The following is a 20,774-nucleotide window of genomic DNA, read 5'->3' as shown; positions in this document are numbered from 1 at the left end:
ACCTCTACAGCCCTCCGCTGTATGTTGCTCTCCCACTTCTGCTTTTTCTCATCTCCTAAATCTCCACCCCCTCACTCCCTCTAACACAGGATTTCTCAGCCTCTGTACTATTGGGGCTGGATAATTCTTTCTTGTGGGAGATGTCCTGTGCAATGTGGGATGTTGAGCCACAACCCTAGCCCCTACCCACTGGATTCCAGTAGCACCCCTGTCGCCAGTCATGATAATAAAAAATGTCTCCAGGCATTGTTCTCATTCAGAGCCCCTGCTCATTGTGTGGGGAGGGGTTGACTGTATAATCCATGATGCTGCATAGGCATAACCTGTGCAGGACCTGCGTCACACCTCACGGACTCTCTAGGGATGTCCAGTAAGAAATTCACCAAGTTGTTTTCCTGGTTTCCATGGCTGTGGTGTTTTTCTGTAGCATGCTAAGAATTTCTCTGATGAAGTTGTCCTCATTAAGAACAAGAAGGATCTCCAGAGAGCTGTGGATTACTAAAGGAACTGGAGCATGGGTACCCTTATCAGAAGATTCCCCCTCTCCCTTCTGCTGGTGACGGAGTACTTCTTAAGCCGGCTGAGCCCTGAGTCGCATCAGAGGAGAGGAAGACTGTTTTGTGCCTAGGGGCCTAGTTCTTGGCTCTAGGGCCTGACCCACTTCCCTGATGGTAACACAGTTCACTCTTAAAGGCACTGGGGATACATTTGTTGGGGGAAAAAAAACTGTTCACCTCTCTAATACCATGGGTTACAAATGTGTCACATCCTAATGAGTAGAAGCTATGAGAACTGGCTTGTCAAACCAACTGCTTGTTGATTTCTATCAACCTAAACAAATTACCATTTCCTTCCTTGCTAACTCCTTTGGTGAGAACAAGGAGTTCACAAACCAGTACAGCTAGAGAAGAGGGTGTGTGGGAACAGGAAAAGAGTGGGAGAAGCATTTTGCAGTTTATTAAAATATCAGCACCTGTTTTTTTTTTTTTTCTGATACAAAAACAAAAAGCAATGTGTATATGCATATGTAAATTCTTCTGTCTTCTGGACCATTTCCCAGTAGTGAAGATTTATATTTTATGAGAATATACATATATGTAAATCTGTATTATATATAAAAATATATATGTAAATATATATTTCAGTGTTTAAGCTCAAATTCACAGGGCTGTTGGTAGATTAGCAGGTACACAGATGAGAAAAATATCAGCAGGCAGAATCATCTTCTTCCTTCTCTCCTTAATTTCCTTCTTTACATGCTGGAACAGAGCTTCAGTGCTTACAAAGAGATTTTAGAGGCCATTCCAGGTGAGTGCAATGAATAAATGGTAGGACAGAAGAACACCTACTGATACAAAGAGTGGAAAAAAAGCTTCTTTTTAAAATGACTAGATTTGTTTGCATAACTCAGCATTTCTCCTCCTGGGGCCAGGGCTCCTAGCAGGGTCACAGAGATACTGGCAAAGGGTCATGGAGACTGTGCCCGAAGGGGACCTCCTGCGGCTGTTTGATGGTAACATCTCCAAAGGCAGAGAATCTGAACTGAATTCTGTCACTAGCTCCTTTTCCAAGCTCCAGCCTTCTGCTTTCTCTGATGTCAGGAGGGGCATTGGATTCTGATTACTGAATTGTAAATTATAGTATGTTTATAGTAAATGGAGACAGTAAAGCTGTACCTTCGAAGTTTGAAAAGATGTTAACAAATCTAAATATGAGAAATTTTTAGCTCTTTCAAAAAAGGAGGGACTTTTACTTTCAAAGTAGGTATTTGGAATCCCAATTCCGTGGAGCCATCCTGTTTCATGGGATTATATAACCCCCTTGAATTCAAAACATGCACTTTCCTGAGCCAGGTACCATATCTTTTGTTCAGTTCTCTAAAGGGTCTGTAATTGTTGAAAGGTTCAGAAACACTGCCTCAGAGGCAGCTAGGAGGGTGCTGTCTTTTGTCTAGGATTTTGGCTTGTTTCTCATCCTGTGTGTGTGTGTGTGCACGTGTGTGTTTGGTTTTGAGTTTTCTTAGAGTTTCATTGGTGTTCCTCTTTGAGACGTTTTCTAAGATGATGGCCCAATTTGAGGTCAAAGATACCTGAGGACTGAATTCTTAACTCTAATTGTTTTAGGTCCTGTAGAAAGTTTTTCCATTGAAATTCCACGGTGACTTCCTGTGCAAGTGCAAGGCAATGATGGACTGAGAAAGAACCTCGGGGGAGGGGGGATAAAGAGATAGAAAATTAAATACATAGGGTATACAATCACTTTTGTATCTTTCCTTAAATGTGCCTGAGGTAACTGATTTTCTTCTGGTTTTCTATTAAGATTGCTGCCTTCGTGGAAGAGGTATGTAGATCACATGATACCCAGAGTAAGGATTCCAGACTGAAGGTGACCAACTGAGGCCAGGACTGGGAGGCAGGGCTCTGCCCTCTCACATTGCTGTCCTTGATCACAGCATCTCTATTCCCTTGGATGCTGAAGTCCTGAAACTGGATAGGGAAGGGAATGCACCTCCTCTTATTTAAGAGGAGAATGATTTTCACCAACTGATTCTCTGAAGCCAAGGGCCTCACTATTTTTTGACACTCCAGGCTCTGTCCTGCTATGGGACCTCTTGCATTTATTCCCTTTGTCTGGAACACTTATCCCTCAGAAAGTAGCACAGCTCATTCACATCTTTCAAATAATAACACAGAAGTCACTTACTGAAGGAGTTCTTCCCTGGATGTCCTAGTATGTTGAAGTTTCTCTTACATTTTATATTCCTCTTCCCTGATTTATTTTTTTCTTTAGCATATATCATTATTTTCTCTATTCTACATTTCATGTATTCAGATGTTATCTAGAAGAACTTTGACTCCACTAGAATGTAAACTCCGTGAAGGCATGAATGTTTTGTTCAATACTAAACTAATAGCACATAGAACACTGTCTGACTCACTGTAGACAACCAATCAATCGTCTTTGAATGAATAATACCAAGAGATCCAGGGATAAAACTTGCCTATAAAAAGAATACTGTATGACCTTTAAATCTGCTATCAGGCAGGCTGGTTTAAGTGGTCCCATAGCCCCTCTGTCTGTATTTATCAAAGCACTTGTTACTCACATACCATAATCTTTAAGTTGGCTGTTTGTCTCACCAGGTTAAATTCTGCCAGAGAGGGTGGATTGTGTCTTTAACTCTGACAGGAAGCCTAGAGCCTATAGCAGATACTCAGTAAATACGAAAAAGAATGAGTGAATGACAAAAATACAAAAACATGCTAAGAATAGCCATTGAGGCAGATGTGAATATCCCATCAAAAGATAGAGAAGTCCTTGGTAAAATACATCCCCATTTGTTTTGATTTAAGAAATTCCTTGGAGAGGAGCTGCACAGAGTAGGGAAGAAACTGTGGTCTCTGAAAAAATCTCTGTAAGCACAATTAGGCAGGACAGACAAATCACCTTGGATCAGGCTCAGACTGAAGTGCCCAGGGTGCAGAATGAAGGTGGGGGCCATGAGAGGAGTAAGTGAGAGGTGGAAGTAGAAGTTCAGGTGATTTGATGGGCGTAAACCATCTTGGAGCAGTTTTCTGAGCTGTGGTAAGTAACAAGGGTAAGAATCTTAAGACAAACAGTGGCGGTGATTCCAGGGTGGTTTCCTGATGGGTGCTGGTTTCCACAGTGGTTTTAACCTTTAGCATAAAGGTTTGGATATTCCATCTTTCACATCCACAAAGTGATCACAACCCCAGTGGAATATAACTTCCAGGTCTGAATCCATTGCTTTGGGTTAATGAGGCATACAGACAAGAGACCTATGAAGGTTAATTTTTCAGATTTTTCAGTCTCATCTCCATCAGACCTTGAGCCCTGATACATTGTGGTTGGTACATTCACTCAAACTAGTGTATTCTGTAGCCTTAGCCATCATCTAACCCAGCCTTACAAACAGTCTTGCAAAACTGTTATTTTTTAACCAAAATTTCATAGTGATTTTATCATAAAAGTATACCCACAATTAGCACATCTACTTTCCCCCAATCTCCCCAGCATTATTATTTATATCTTTGCAAATGGCATTTCCTTTAGAAAATGTGAAGCTATCTATCACTTTCCTTCTATAAAATTATCCCTTGCGTTTAAAAAACCTAACACCTTGCATCCTGCTATCTTGGAAAGAAAATATCCGCATAACCAAAGCTGATCAAGATTTAGAAATCAAAAGCTTTCCACATCAATCAAGAAGTCTCTGGTCCAATACAGAAGGGTTTGTGTTTCTTTTCCTTCATTGTTTTTTTCTAAGCTTTCTCTTTTCATTAAATCACAATGCCAGACAAAGTCAGGGTCATGCTGTGCCCATCACTGTGGCTTATAGATCAAACGAAAGCTGGTATTAATCATCTTGCTTGATTTTGGAACCTATTAATTTCCAAGAACAGAACCCCAGTGACACAAGTCTTTTATTCTGTGATCTTATGTGGTGTCATTTCTCTTTTCTTCTCTTAGAGTAAACCTTAGAAAATGTTAGTTATGTGAAACCATTTTAAAGTCAACCATTATCTTTTCACTGGCCAATTAGATATAAGTTTGGTTTAAGAAAACTGTACTTTGCTTCTATTTTCCTCAGGAATCCTTAAAAAATACTTGGTGGTTGGGCATGGTGGCTCACGCCTGTAATCTCAGCACTTTGGGAGGCCAAGGCGGGTGGATCATGAGGTCAGGAGATGGAGACCATCCTGGCTAACACGGTGAAACCCCGTCTCTACTAAAAATACAAAAACAAAATTAGCTGGGCGTGGTGGCGGGCGCCTGCAGTCCCAGCTACTCGGGAGGCTGAGGCAGGAGAATGGTGTGAACCCTGGAGGTGGAGCTTGCAGTGAGCCAAGATCCTGCCACTGCACTCCAGCCTGGGTGACAGAGGGAGACTCCATCTCAAAAAAACAAAACAAACAAACAAACAAAAACATATATATATTTGGTACTCCAGGTCTAGGCCTACAATGAGAGGTAAACTTGAGTCTATTTTCTCCTTATTATAAAGGATTTTATGAAGAATAATCCAAGATCTATTCTCAAGTCTGCAGTTCACAATCTTTTGGTAAGATAATTATTTTTTCTAAGTTCTTCATGATCTTGAAGTTATGAAAAGAAAGTAGTGCAGAAAATAAAATCCCTGAGGTACTAAAATCCATAGGAGAAATTCTATACATTATAGACTCTGCATAACTATTGTTCAGTAAATCAGTGAAGCTGAGAAAGGGGCATACTCTACATCCTTGGCCTTTTCCTAGAGTAAAGAGGATGGTGTAGGAACTGGGGAATGTTACCAGATATGGCCTCACTACCTCTTGATTGGAACCACTGTATAGGTAGAGTAATACCGAGTCCTTCTGTTAAAGCTTTTTTTTCTGGGTAGTATATTGTCAGTGTATTCTTTGGTAATGAAATCTGTACCCTCTTACTTGGTTCCATATAACACTGTTAAGTTAAATACTGAATCAGAAAATATGACTCAAATGTTTTTTCATTATGAGGTTAATACAACTCTTAGAACTAAATAAGGACTGGAAAAAGACATCAGACGTTTTTAACCAGGATAATGAGCCTGCCAGCAATCCTCTGTGCATATGATACTATATAAATTCTAATTGATGAAAGAATTGATTTCTCTTTTGTAGTTATCTATGAAAAAAATAGCTTTGTACTCACTGCAAGTTTGTTGTTTGTTGAGGTAAGCAAGTGGTAGAAGGACAACATTAATCTTATTTTGCACCTGGTTTTCACTTCAACTTTTCTCTGCCTCTTCATTTACTGTTATGTTTAATACTAGCTTCTGTTTTTAGCCTGTGGGAGAGGGGAGAAGTGTAAAAGATACTTATAACATCTGTAGCAATGGACGGAAGAATGAATAATAATAGGAAATGTCTACAACGTACCATCTGATATAAACACAGATGTGTGTTTTCTTTAAACACAAGAATCGTGTACCGTAAAGAGAAGATTTACAACACTCTATAGAAAGTCAAGAGCCCATTCTTAAGTGGTTCTTAATTAACAAGAAGCAATGCTCCCTGTTAGTTGTCAATTTATTTATAGAACTACAGTGGTAGGTACTGCTCATTTCTCCTGTAAATTATGAATGTAGATGTCAAAGTGCTCTCCAATAACAAAGGAGATACTGGATGAATTCTTTCCTATCAAATATTACATTTTTTATACCTAGTACAGTAAATTCAAAATTAGAATATTCTGTGTTTCCTCCAAAATCTTGTCATGGAGTTTGAAACCTTCAAAGAAAGTTTAATAAAAAATGAAGGACATTAAGCAGTTTTTATAACGTTATATAATTTTAATCCTTAACTACACAATAACCTCTATATAACAAGAGAAGAAGACTATCTGTAAAACCAACAAATAACTCATAGAGAAGATTGCCTTTTTCTTGTAAGCATTTATATATTTAGTGCCAATAATGAATTTACCAAACCAACTTAGTTTGTGGAGAATAATTCATGTTTTCTTATTAGGCAACCCAGATTTCCTAAATTCAGAGAGATCGTGGTGCATCTTAACAGAATAAAAGGCTCTGATGATGTACCTACCACATCTTTGAGAGGAGGTTGCCATCCAAGTTAGATTATTGCAGAGATGAAAATGAAGATATTATTGTGAATATTGGTATTATTGTGAATATTGGTATGTTGAGACTATCTCAAGGACAATCTGGAGGATATTCATGGGCCACTCAGTATGATGAAATGTCTCGCGAGCATGGAAAACAATAAAAAAGAATTATGAAATACCTTCTGTTATGAATGTTCATGAGCTCCGTTTAGAAAAGGAAAGAAAAGGCTTGATCCTTTGTGAATAGAATATATGCTTAGGAAGATGCCTAATTTTTAATCACCTCAAAACTTTACCTTTCAGTATAATAAAATGCATTTGGCTAGTTTGTCCAGAATAAATTTAATGTTATTTCAAGTTCTCCTTATTTTCTACCTCTCTTTCTACAGAAAATAAATAATAAAATTGCAAAGCACCTTCTAGTTACTCAAGTATATTAGCTTTCCTTAAGAGCCACTATCCCATGCACTATTTGCTTCTGCCATTCTCCCCTGTAACAGATTATAGACATAATTGGAGCTTCATGTTCTGCTCGCCACCTACAGGAGCAATTTCCTGCTCACATGGGAGCACATGAAGTCTGGTAGTACAGAGAGTTCTCATTGAAGTTAGAGATATCCAACAATGGTAACAATCAGGCACTAGGCCTCTAACCTATTGACCTCCTGCTTTTTGTTGGATCTGGGCTCCAACTCTTTGACTGTCTTCAAGGTTGTGCCTCATTTGGCAGATACCTGCTAACTATGTGCTTATTTGAAATATTCAGGATTGAGCTGTAAAACTGACTTTACATGGGTTGAATTGTCTTCTTTTGCTCACAGTAAAAAAAAAAAAAAGAACTGAAACAAAATCCAACACAACTGGGTTTCATACACAGAATCCATTTCTCCTGTTTCTGCAAAGATTTATTTTTCATTGTTTGAATAACTTTGACAAATGAGCACTGGAGGAAAAGTGCTGACAATTTCAACTTTATTAGTTCAAATGTTTTCTCAATTTTGTAAACTTACAAAGCTTATCTAGAAGAGAAATGATGCAAGACAGTTGTTACAGAATAATTACAGATTTACTCTTAGAGGATAGCAAAATTGCTTATGCACTACATTTAATGAATATAAGCTCCTTCTACATCGTATAGTTAAAATAAACCATACACATCTCAGAAATGACAGGATGAGATACACTTGTGCCTACAGGGCTCATCATAACATTGCTCTGCTAGATGAAATGACAGAGAAGGCAAGGATAACAGGATCCCCACATTGTTGCTGAAGAAGGTTGCTTTAATTTGAGTAGGTAGAATTCAGACTTAAAAAGATGGGACAACAACTTCTAAACTGATGGAGGAGCTATAAATATTTGGGAAGCCACAAGCAGAAATTCCCAGCTTTGCAAATAGCTATAAGAAATGGGGGAAGTTGTTTTAAACAAAGATTGTCATCTGACTGCAAATCTGAAAAGACAAGGCAACAAAATATATGCCTATCAGAGGGTGACTACTGCCTGGCCTTGAGGAGTTATCACTGTATGTGTACAGGACAGAAAGGAGGGGAGGTTCTTGTTCTGGCCTCCTCTTCAGCTGGCCATGCAGACCCTTTAGTTTCTCAATTTGCTGTGGCTTTCAAACCTGTTGGACCAGTTGACAGTAAGAAACACAGTTTCTATTACAACCCAGCACATAACTACAAATATGAAACCGTAAAAGTAACCAAAATTAAAGTTTAATAAACTGGCACTTATTTCTTAGTTTTAGTATATGCCATGCAGGCACTCTATTTTCTACCTGTGAGATTATCTTCTATTTCTGTAACAATAAGTAATGATTAAATCTGTAATAAAGATGTCTATACATTACAGGTAAAATTAAATACACATACTATATATTTACATATATATAGAGACATACAGATAATATAGAATTAGAATCATACAGATAATATGATATTATCTATTTAAATGAATGTTAATCATGACTCTACAATGGGCTGTGACCACAGTTTTAAAAAAAAAAAAAAAAGAAGACACGACGACTCCTTCAACAGCATGAGAAAGCTCTCACGGGAGCTCCACTGCCTCTCACTTCCAAAGGAGCACCTGGTGCCTTGCCCACATTCTCTCAGTACCCATACATGCTGTTTGTGCTGGCTTTGTTTACACTTATTACTCTAAGTGTTGTGACATTTTCTCTTTTGTTCATTTTGCATTCTCAGCTTGAGTGAAAATTAGAACAACAGGGGCCATTCCTGCTTGACTCATGTATCTTCTTTCATAGCTCCTCCCAGGATCTAGCACAATGTGTCCCTTCCACTGGACTGTTGATAAATGCCATTGACCGTTAATGCGATTGCATGATAATGCAGAAGTATAATTTGATTAGCTGCAAGGACTTGTAAATGCAGACTTTTTTTTTTTCTTAACTAAATAATTTTTTTATTTTTATTTTTATTTTATTTAATTAATTTATTTATTTTTGAGATGGGGTCTCGCTCTGTCACCCAGGCTGGAGGGCAGTGCTGCAATTTTGGCTCACTGCAACCTCTGCTCCCAAGTTCAAGCAATTCTCCTGCCTCAGCCTCCCTAGTAGCTGGGATTATAGGAGTGCACCAGCGCAGCTGGCTAATTTTTGTATTTTTGGTAGAGATGGGGTTTCTCCATGCTGACCAGGCTGGTCTTGAACTCCTGACCTCAGTTGATCCACCTGCCTTGACCTCCCAAAGTGCTGGGATTACAGGCATGAGCCACTATGCCTGGCCAAGAATTTTTGTCTATAAAACAGAAGTAAATATTCAAATGAAAAATACGTACTCTGTCCACCATTTCATTGTTCATTTGTGCCTCAAATATATTTAGTGGTTACTGTTCACCAGAAATTGCTTTATAAGCTGGGCATATGTAGTCCATGCTCTCAAGTAATGTGGACTACAACACAGGTAATAGGTTTTTCTCAGAATTGCGGTTTATTCAAATGAATTGTCGATGTGTCTAATTTTGATTTGGCTGTTGCAGATTTCTTGTGTTTACTTTATTTCCCTCAATGTCATTATATAATCTAAAATATGACCTGGCTTTAAAAAAAAATGCTCACCTTACCAAAGGTGCACTCAGTAAATCCCCTTTACTCCCTATCCACTGTAATCTTTGGACTTCAAGTATATAGAATTAGATTAATTATAATCATGAGTTTATGAATACTATCATCATACATCCATTCAAGACTCATCCGTCTGTCTACCTAACTACCTATTGTATCCAAATTGATCTATAGATTTAATATTGTACCAAACATAACAACATACTATAAAGCTATTATAATTAAGGTGGTACTTAAAACTGTCAATGGTTGGCCGGGCGCGGTGGCTCACGCCTGTAATCCCAGCACTTTGGGAGGCTGAGGTGGGCGGATCACGAGGTCAGGAGATCGAGACCACCCTGGCTAATAAGGTGAAACCCTGTTTCTACTAAAAAAGATAATAATAATAATTGCCGGGTGTGGTGGCAGGCGCTTGTAGTCCCAGCTACACGGGAGGCTGAGGCAGGACTTGTAGTGAGCCAAGATCGTGCCACTGCACTCCAGCCTGGGTGACAGAGCAAGACTCCGTCTCAAAAAAAAAGAAAAAAAAGTGTCAATGGCCAGGGACACTACTTTATAAATTGACCAGTGGAACAGAAGAGAGGACCTGAGGTAAATTTGTGTACCTTTTTCTTTATGTCAGAGGGGATATTGTAGATCACTGGGGAAAGGAGAGATCATTGAATAAGTTGAGCTAGGAAAAAGTGTGGATCATCAACACTGACTACAGATGGATTAAGCACTTAAATGTCAAAAGCTAAACTTAAAAAATCCTTAGAAGAATACAGGTAAATGTCTTTCTAACCTTAGGTACAGAGAATTTGTTTTGTTTTGTTTCTGAGATGGAGTCTTGCTCTGTTGCCCAGGCTGGAGTGCAGTGGCACAATCTTGGCTTACTGCAACCTCTGCCTCCAGGGTTCAAGCGATTCTCCTGCCTCAGCCTCCCGAGTAGCTGGGACTATAGGTGCATGCCACCACACCTGGCTAATCATTGAATTTTTAGTAGAGATGGGTTTTCACCATATTGGCCAGGCTTGTCTTGAACTCCTGACCTTGTGATCCGCCCGCATCTCCTGACCTCCTCAACCTCCCAAAGTGCTGGGATTATAGGCGTGAGCCACTGTGCCTGGCCGGATTTCTTAAACATGATACAAAAGTACTAATTTTGGGAAGATTAATAAATTTGACTACTCTAAAATTAAGAATTTATGCTCATCAAATCATGTTAAAGAAAAAAAAAGACAAGCCAGAAACTTGGTGAAAATGTCTGCAGCACACCTAACTGACAAGAATCAGAATTAAACCACACAAAGTAGAAATGATAAACACCTGTCTTGTCTTCTAGTCTCACCTACTTTACCCTGCTGTTTTATTTTTGACTCTGATTCCCTTATCCAGCCAACAACAAATTGGATATTGTCTGAACAAGTTGCTTAGTTTTACATCTGTTCCATTTCCTTTAGCTAGAATACTTCTGCCACCACCAGCTGGACCACTGACATTCCATATACTTCTCTTATCATTCCCAAGAACTGTCCTTCATGAATTCAACTCATCACCGCTTATTCCCTCAGAGTTCATAGGGAATCAATTTAAATTTGGTTGCTATGTTCTCCTCTTCCTCCTCCCCCTCCTCCCCCTCCCTCTCCTCCTCCTCCTCTTCCCTCTCCTCCTCCTCCTCTTCCCTCTCCTCCTCCTCCTCCTTCTTCTTGCTCTTCTATAGGCTGGTCTTGAACTCCTGGGCTCAAGCCATCCTCCGGCCTCAGCCTCCTCAGTAGCTGGGACTTCAAGTATTCGCCACCATTCCTGGCTTTACATATTCTTTTGAATTGATTTTTTAGACATCCTGTCTACCCTGTTACATTTCAATTTTTCCTAAATATAAGAGCTCTTGTGTTACATTCTGTTTTCATGGTCTTCCTTCTGCCTGGATTTTTTATCCTATAGCTTAGCACAATGTTGTGCATGTGTTGGGTTTCTAGTAAGTGAAAGTTTCTTTTATAGACTAACATTGAACACATAAAGATTTTACTGAGTTTAATCATAAACTCTTCAAAAGTAGAACAAAATGAAGGTGGATTTATCCAAGGAAGTATAAAGAAAGAAAAAGGCAGTAGTTCACACAAATAAATACCTAACAGAGATCTCAGACAAGTTATGCAGACATATGGAAGAAATTTAAAAATATCCATTTACGAAGAAATTGTGAAGTAGGAAGAAAGCTATGTAAATAAGCCAAATTAAGGAAAGATTACATATTAGACTAGAGAAAGACAATAAGCAGCAAGTTTCAGAAAACATTTCAAATGGCAGTAAAATGTTCAGAGGCTGGCAACAAATGAAAGTAAATGACTGGACTAATTAGGGTTATAAGCAAGAGATTGTTTGAAGATAAAAACCCAGATGTGCATATGCCTCTTTAGAAAAAGCAGGTGGAGAGTTACCTTTTTAAGACAGCAATTTTCCTGAAACAACAGATGTAGGCAGTTTTTGTTTTTTTTTTAAAAAAGTTACCTGCAAGTAAATTAGACAAGGCAGCAATTTCAGATAACCTGAGTTCATGATTTTTATAAGAAAGGAAGAAGCATCACTGATTTAGACATTTAGATGATACGAGTCATAAGAGTTTCAAAAAGATTAGACTATAACATGATGGGAATTGATCCATCAATTAAAGGTTTTATAAGTTGAGCAGTGAATTTAGTCTGGGCATTTAAGATTCTCCAATTTACTTGATTACTCAAAAATATTTGAATAAAAGTAATTATTTGTAAATTAGTACTTCACTGAAACATTACTCTCTAATAGTGAAATACAATAAAATGAGGTTTATCTGCTTTTCAGAGTACAGTTGTTGAGTTACTCAGGCACCAAAAGATCCTAATTATAAAGCTGGTTTACATGTAACGTATGTTCATGACAGAAATCCTGAAGACAGCATTTATTCTGTCTGCACATCGATGTTCCATCAGTCCCACTCAGGTACCTAAGGTCAGCCATGTACTTTGTATGGCAACTTCGACAGCAACATTTACTAGATAGTAATTCCATATCTAGGGCTGCATGAAGTGCTGTCAGATTAGATCAAAGAAAGAAAAATGTTTTCAAAGATTCTGCATGCTGTATGCATGCATGATTGATATAGATGCATCCAGTCATTCATTTAGTCAGCCATGGAAGGCACCTGGGGTAGAGTAAGAAGTATGGTGGCTTTGGAGTCTGAAAATATGGGAACAAGTCCAGGCTCTGTTATGCACTTGCTGGGTGACCTTGGACAAATTGAGACTCTCTCTGAGCCTCATCTGATAAATAAAGGTGGGGAATTAGGGTTGTGGTGGAATATCTCTTCTACAGAGCTATTGTATCAATTTTGATCATACCTATGAAAACACTTTTTCAATCATTGGCAATCTCTAAAGGAAGAAAGGCCAGAGGATGAGAACTGAGAAGACGTCTCGGATTTAAGAATCAATATATCCCTGATGATGCTGGAAGTGGAAATTTGATTGAGGATGTGATGGATCTGATTGACGAGAAGGTGAGAAAGTGCAGACAGCAAGTGGAGGCAGTTTCCCCCCCCCCCCCCCCAGGAAGTTTCTTGTTTCCAAAAATAGATTAAACTTTTTAAATCAGAGATTATGTCATATGTTTTTATGTCTAGCTCCACTCTAACTACATAGAAGAGTATTACGTGCACACAAGCTCTTAAAACACTGGTGAAATAAGTGCTGATGACAAAGGAAAGAACAAAAGAAGACAACAGCTTTAGGTAAAGAAAATTTAAGGAAGTTTTTGTTTTTAGACTTTTCTCGTTTTAAAAATAGGAGGCTGTTGAATATATTAATTGTAAGAGGTCAGAGCGAATAATGTAAGAAAGATGGAAGGTTTGCAGAGATGCAGCCATTATCTCAAATGATGGAGCCAGGCAAGAGGAAGTGGGATCAAGAATACTATGGAGGAAGGCTGTACTGAATGCAACAAGGGAAATTGGCATTAAGACCACATGGAGGAGGCCTTATCTTGGACAGAAAAAGAGAAATTCTGAGTTGTTTCTTGTCATGAGGAAGAAAGATGACAATGCTCAAGTCAGATGGGTTCTACCTTCCAGGAATGCAAGAGTTAAGCTTTTCCTGCTGAATAGGAGGATGGGTTGGGGTTTCTGATGTGTTTGAATGTTCCATAAGAAGTTAATACGAGATAAGAAATGGATAGTTGAAAAGTACCTGGGGTAGGGATATCAGGATATCAGGAGTGATGAAAAGAGGAGACTGATTGTGAACTACAGCTTAAGAATAGCGGAGTGTGAGGGCGTAGTGGCTAGATATTTAGTTATTTTTAAGTGCATGCAGGGCAAGAAAGGTATGCTGATGCTCCGCCAAATTTTCACCTCACACAGCCTGATGGTGTACTTTTTCTTCTTTCAATGGAAGGAGATAAGCAGGGAGTCTGGCTTGCAACTTGAAAATTGTTTACAAGAAATAAACTTTTGAAATAGAGGTAAGGAAAATCAATATGGCAAATTTGGAATTACTATGAAAAAAAATTCATAATTGAAATTGTCCAGAGATGGCACAGGTTGTCTTGAGAAACACAAGCTCCCAGAAATAGGGAAGTTCATCTAGGCAGGGTATATGACAATCGGTTACAATTAAAACAAATGAAATTTAATTCCATTATTTTTTGGATAAGCTTAAGTGATTTTACCACTAATCTAGCTAGGATATGCCTCTTTCTTCTGTGTACAAATGTGTTTTAATATTTGTTAGTTTTTATTAAATAAAATAAATACATAGATAAGAACACATTAAATTTAGGTTTCAAAAGTCCTAGGGTGTCAGCAGATATTTAAACTAGCTTGAGCATCACAAGTCTGCTAAAGCTGATAGTGTATACTACTCATCTCTGCCAATGGCTTTTTGAAAAGCCCTTATTACTTTGATAGTAAAAGTTAATATGTGAATATATTCTACTTACAAAAAGTTTAGTTAATGCATAGTAGGATAATTTATTTTTATTATTTCTTTTTGGGCACTTACTCTGCTTCCAAAGTTTCCTTATCAAACTACGATATAAACATTTTTGTACATACTGCTTTGCTTAGCTCTCTTACTGTGTCTCTCGAATAATGTGAGATTGCTGTGTTGAAGCACATGCGCATCAATGAGGTAACTTCCTGAGAGGCTGTATCAATTTACAGTCCCATCAACAATGCATGAGAGAATCCTGGATTGTTTAATAGTCTCGTATAACATATAACTACATCCTTAATATGATGAAGAAAATAAAATGTAAACTCCTGTCTTCTGAGATGCTTAAATCAGGAAAACTTAACATATGTAAAAGAAATTTCGGATGGTATATGCCACAAAATATAATTGTGGAGATGTGTCCATGTATGTATTATGTGACTTATACAATGTGATTGAAATGTTGTCAATCAAATGTTTATAAATCAATTTATATGAATGTGTTTCACATTTCTTTCAATCTTTCAGGCATTGATTTATTTTGCTTTGTTGTGATCATGCTATATTCCAATTATCTTCTCCTATTTTTTTTTTTTTTTTTTGAGACGGAGTCTCTTGCTTTGTTGCCCAGGCTGGAGTGCAGTGGCACGATCTCGGCTCACTGCAACCTCCGCCTCCCAGGTTCACACCATTCTCTCTCCTCAGCCTCCTGAGTAGCTGGGCCTACAGGTGCCCGCCATCACGCCTGCTAATTTTTTGTATTTTCAGTACAGATGGGGTTTCACTGTGTTAGCCAGGATGGCCTGGATCTCCTGACCTTGTGACCGCCCCACCTCGGCCTCCCAAAGTTCTGGGATTACAGGCGTGAGCCACCACGCCCGGCCCTTCTCCTTTTCTTTATACAGTATCATTAATAATTTTTCATCTCACTACAAATTTCTAACAAACATCATGTAGAGAATAGCTACATAACATTCCTTTAATGAGATGTGTTTAACCATTCCCCTTTGATTGTCTTCAGTTTTTCCTATTATTAATAAAGCTTTGACGAATATTTTTGGTGAGCCATTCCCCTCCCCAATTTAACATTATTTCCATAACATACAGTTCTAGACTGAAATTGCCAACTGAGTCAACAGGAATAATCATTGTAAGAGTTTGATAAATACGCTACACTGCTCTTGGCAGTTGAGCCAATGAATATCAATTCTGCCAGAATTGTTATCTTAATAACTTTTTTAAAGTTTGCTAATGTGATGCTATCTCATGCTATTTTAAATCAATGTTTATTTTTAGCAGGCATGAACATTGCACATACCTTTCTTTTGTCTATAGAAAATTATCCTTTTAATTAATTTCTCAACCTTGGCTATTAATGGACATTTATTTGCTGTGGAAGGCTGTCGTGTGTGTTCACATTATTTGGCAGCATTCTACCCTTTACAGGGTCTCTGACTTGTAATAACCAAAAAATGTCTTCACAAACATTGCCAATTATCCCATGGGGGACAAATCAGACCCTCTGAAGGAATTTTTTTAAGCAAATACGTTTTTAAAATGTAGTAAACTACCAATTTAGTTGATCTGTTGTGGAAGTTTAGATGTTTGTATCTAAAGTGAGAAAACTTCATTCTTAAGTGTGAAATACTGCAAGTGAAGACAGCCCCAAATGTGAAGAGGCTCATTGAGGTCAATTCAGAAAGTGTCCTGATAGTGCCAAAGCTGAACATTAGGGAAATAGAGGCTCAGGAAATTTAATTCAAATGCCCAAGCTCACTATCCAAGAAGATGAAACCAGCACTTTTGTCCTCCAGGCTTCAGATTTTTTCATAACCCCAACCTATTGCTCATGCCACCCCTGCTCCCTGAATTATAATTCAGCTGGGTCCATCTCCTTTAAGAAACATTTTTCAGAAAATCCACCTGATTTCTACCAGTCCCCGAGAATACACCTATATTAGCATGGAGTTCTTCAGGTAATGTTTGACGTTTAAATGATTGTCACTTATACTCTAGCCTTGATCCTAATGACTTGAAAACTCTTGAAAGGTGCTTGGATAAAGGCCTCTGACCACAAAGGACATCCATAAAATACTATCAATTAAGTCAGCTTCAATAACATTTTGGGTTTTTTGTTGTTGTTGCTAGGATTTTGATGGCTCCTTAAATTGGCCAAGTAGTGCGGGCCCCTTATAAAAAGAGGGAAATGAATTTTGGCCAGTAGTTGGAAACTGGAAAATGTGAGCAAAATCTATTTTCAAACAGATTTAATAAAAATGAGAGATGGGAAAATGGATTGCCGAATTAGAAAGTGAAGGAAGGAGCAGGGACCTGACAAGCCAAGTGAAAATGTAATATGCTGACGGGAAGACAACAGGGAGGTAAGTACTGGATAATAGTACAAGCAGCAACCATTGTTTGGTCTATAGTAAAACCATTATTATTTCTACGGCTTGTAAATTATAAACTCCATGTTGTTTACTATTGTATCCCTGGTGCTTAGTGGAAAGACTTGTATATTAAATACAGAATAATTATTGAAATGATTGAATGACTGCCTGGACCTGGCTTCTTGAAAGTCACTTCTTTTGTTGCAGCAGGGAATCGGATCCTGTCATTTACATGTGGGTGCCGAAGAATGAAAAATTCCTAGCTGCATTTAAGCTTGCATTGAATATCTACAGCTGGTTTGGTAGTCCTAGTCCTACTGAAGGTAGAGCATGAATGCAAACAAAATATAAGAAATAGTTCCTAGCTTGAAGGGCCTGATAATTTTATTGAAAAGATGAGATAGAAAATAGCTACCATCTTTAAGGAGTTGTTTAGGGAGGTCTAGCTGGTCATCCATAATCAAAAAATGTTGAGAGGTCAAAAGCTACAACGCATTCATAATTTGTCAATAAATAGGGGTCTTTCTCCTCAGTCTTCTCATCTTCTTTAAGGTAACCCTGCCTTAAAGAAACTAAGTTGAGAATGGCTTCAAAAGCTATGGTGACGCTAGTTGTACAAGTGAAAAACAGAAAACGTAAAACCATGCACTATGCAAACGGATGCTAAGTTGCTCTTTGTAAGGCACTATATATTAGGTATTATAAAAGACAAAAGAACCAGTAGGATATGATTTCTACTTTCAGCGGAAGTTAGAGTCTAATCAATACTTTTGATTAACCTCAAGAAGTAGCATACAAAGAGCTTTTTACAGCTGAGATAAACTTGGGTTAGAATTGCAGCTCTGCCAATATGTGATCTTGAGCATATCACAAACTTACTGATTCTCACTTTCCCCATTTGTAAAGTGGTATTAACAATTTCTCCTTCATAGGCTTCTCATAGCAATAAAATGAGACAATGCACATGTACAGTGTCTGGACACAGCATTCTTTAATAAGGGCTAAGTGTTGCCTATTTAGACACTAAAGCTTTTTGAAAGTTATTCAACACAGTAAGTTAAACATTAAATAAACATAGTTTATCTAAAATTATGGTATTGGTTAAAATGGAAAACTATTTAAAAATACAATTTGAAATAAAAAAATATTAGTCATCGGGGAGCTTCCACAGTTACTAGGCAGTTATGAGTTACCTGCCCAAGGGAAGGAATTGAAAAACTGATCCTAGGAAATAATGGAGCATTTTTGAAAGGAGTGTTACTATGTTCAGATTTCTAAAAGGTGGGAGAAAAATCAAAATTGCAAATGCAGTTAAAGGAAGATTAATTATTTTATATTTATCTCAGAGCAAAGGACCAAACTGGGGAATGTGTGTTAACCACGGTAATCACCTTGCAATCTAATCAGGAAAGGATTTGGGGTATTGTAAAATCAGTGCAGTCTTCATTTGGGGCCCAAGGCAGTGCTGGATTAGGTTTCAAAGGGACAGATGTATAACGAGAAGCACTGTTATTACTGCAAAGCCATGGTTAGAGTCTAGAAGGAATACTTTTACTATATTGATCACCTCTGGACAAAAAAGATATTACTGCCCCAAAGAGGGGGCACGATGTCACAGCAAAGCACCAATTCCACTTGATCTCAAGAAAGTAAATTTATAGGAGGAAAGGGTGAAAACAAACAGCTCAGTCACACTTGGGAAAAATATTTAAATAATTAAATATCAAGATAATTAAATATCAAGATAAATCATAATGTGTTAAATGTAAAAAAGGAAGACACATTAGTGAGCAAGGAATTTAAATACATGGCCCTTCTCTGCTAAGAGTATTCAAATAAAAAAGGAAGATGAAAGGGAACCCAATTTCTAGTTAAAAAATAATTATAGGCCAAGAGGACAATTCGTTTTCAAAGAATACTAAAGATTCACATAAAAAGAATCCCCCAAGACAGAGAAAAAAAGAATAGCATAGATTCTCAAGTAGGCTTGAGAGGTAAGGAGTTTTATATCCTTTCACCTTCCAAATACATATGCTACAGTTAGATTTTAAACAGATTTAAAAATGAGACAAATATAAAACACAAATTGACAACTTAGGAACAACTTTCAGATTTACAGTTAAAATAAACTATACTTTTCATACATTTTTAGAGATATAGGTCTAGGTCAAATTTGGAACTTCTACCTAAAATCATCTCATTAGCCTTAAAGATCTATCAATTCCATTATTTTTTCAAACATACAAGAAAATGATACTGAAAATTAACTGATCAATAAATCCTCAATTTTTGTTACAATTCGTTTTTATTTATCTTGAGTGGAGAGACCTCCTTAAGAAAATAACTGTAAGTGTCTTTCAAGAAATACATTTTTTAAAAAAAAATTGAGCCTGAGTTAGGACTGTTAAGAACAAATGTTACGAAACATCTATCCCATTAATTTCTCACAACATGTGAACGTTGAAATAAAATACAGAATTTTCTGACATTTGCAAGATATTCATGCACCCTTGTAAACAAATATAATTTAGTAGCCTATTAAGAAATGGGTTTTCTGCAGTTCAATGCTCTACCACTGAGCTATACCCCTAGACTTCGAGTTTTCTATTCCTATGTAGTCCAGTTTTCTTCTATTGCAAGAGTGGTTCTCAAAATATGGCACCCTGCCTGGAGAACAGAGTCTCATTGATGACTGCAAAGTGATCCAAAATGTCTGTAGGGCCTTGTTTTACAATATGACATCTTTTAAAAAATATTTCTATAGGTTTTTGGGAGACAGGTGGTATTTGGTTTCATGAGTAAGTTCTTTAGTGGTGATTTGTGAGATTTTGGTGCACCCATCACCTGAGTAGTATACATCTTATGTATGAACTCATTTCCATTTCTCATATAGTAAAACTAAGGGAACTATGAAGTCTCCACATTTGTTGATGTTCCTTGTTATTACCAAGTTCTTTATTCAGTGGGAAAGTTTAAATTTGTGAATGCAGTTAAAAGGAGTTTGTCTAGCCAAGGTCTTCAATATTTAGGAACCAATGTACCACACACACTTCATAAACACAAAAGTAGAGAAAAACCTTAAATTAATCCCTTTCTGTTATGTTCCTCCTTGATATTTGGGCTCTTTCCTTGATGAACTAACCTTCCAGTGTTGCTGCTATCCTGACCACTCTCCTAATGCCCCGAACCTAGGGCTATAGTTCTCTGAGTTGGTTTACTCCATTATTGCTAGGAGTGAGCCAGAATGTTTCCAGGAAAATGGTGCTTGGAGGCTTTGAGGACCAGAGAATCCCCTATGTCAGATAACACTGTAAAGGCACGTTCAATGCCAAATTATACGAAAGAAACACATTTGCAATCAGAAAATCTAGACAGAAGCTGTTTTTTCTCTATGTATTTAAATATTGTGTTTTTAAATTTAATGTTGTTTCCATATTGAAGTGCATTTACAAAGGAGGCACTGCAATTGTTTTGTGCTTGGGGGCTCCAGAGGCCTTAATCCTGCCTTGGCTAAGGACACAAAGGGCAGGATTCTTAGTCAGTTATGTCACAGGTGAAAAATTGGGAGTTGTCTGCATGGATTTTATGCTTCTTTCAGCTGTTCAGAAATGCAACCCTCAAATTATTCTCTGCCGTAAGTCTTAGCTATAGGTGGTTAAAAATAGACAGGGAGGAGGAAAGGATATAGTTGCAGTTTGCAGGACATAAAAAAATTCACATGCTGCTAAATTGTGCAAG

General features: G+C 37.7%; 1 long non-coding RNA gene across 3 annotated transcripts in view; it reads right to left on the bottom strand.

Annotated features, from left to right (window-relative positions):
• LOC103876360 overlaps positions 1–20,774 on the bottom strand; it is a 36,180-nt gene that overhangs the window by 14,238 nt on the left and 1,168 nt on the right. For 2 of the 3 annotated variants that reach the window (XR_635563.4, XR_635566.4), the window contains exons 2-3: positions 6,588–8,236; positions 5,695–5,829 (exon numbers count right to left, since the gene is read on the bottom strand). This is a non-coding gene — a long non-coding RNA (uncharacterized LOC103876360). The remainder of the gene's footprint in view (positions 1–5,694; positions 5,830–6,587; positions 8,237–20,774) is intronic. The other variant, XR_001893423.3, reaches the window with a different exon arrangement.

This window comes from Papio anubis, chromosome 10, assembly GCF_008728515.1.
Source record: "Papio anubis isolate 15944 chromosome 10, Panubis1.0, whole genome shotgun sequence".
NCBI lineage: Eukaryota > Metazoa > Chordata > Mammalia > Primates > Cercopithecidae > Papio > Papio anubis.
Note: the sequence above shows the minus strand (reverse complement) of the source record. Positions and strands in the feature narration are given on the sequence as shown.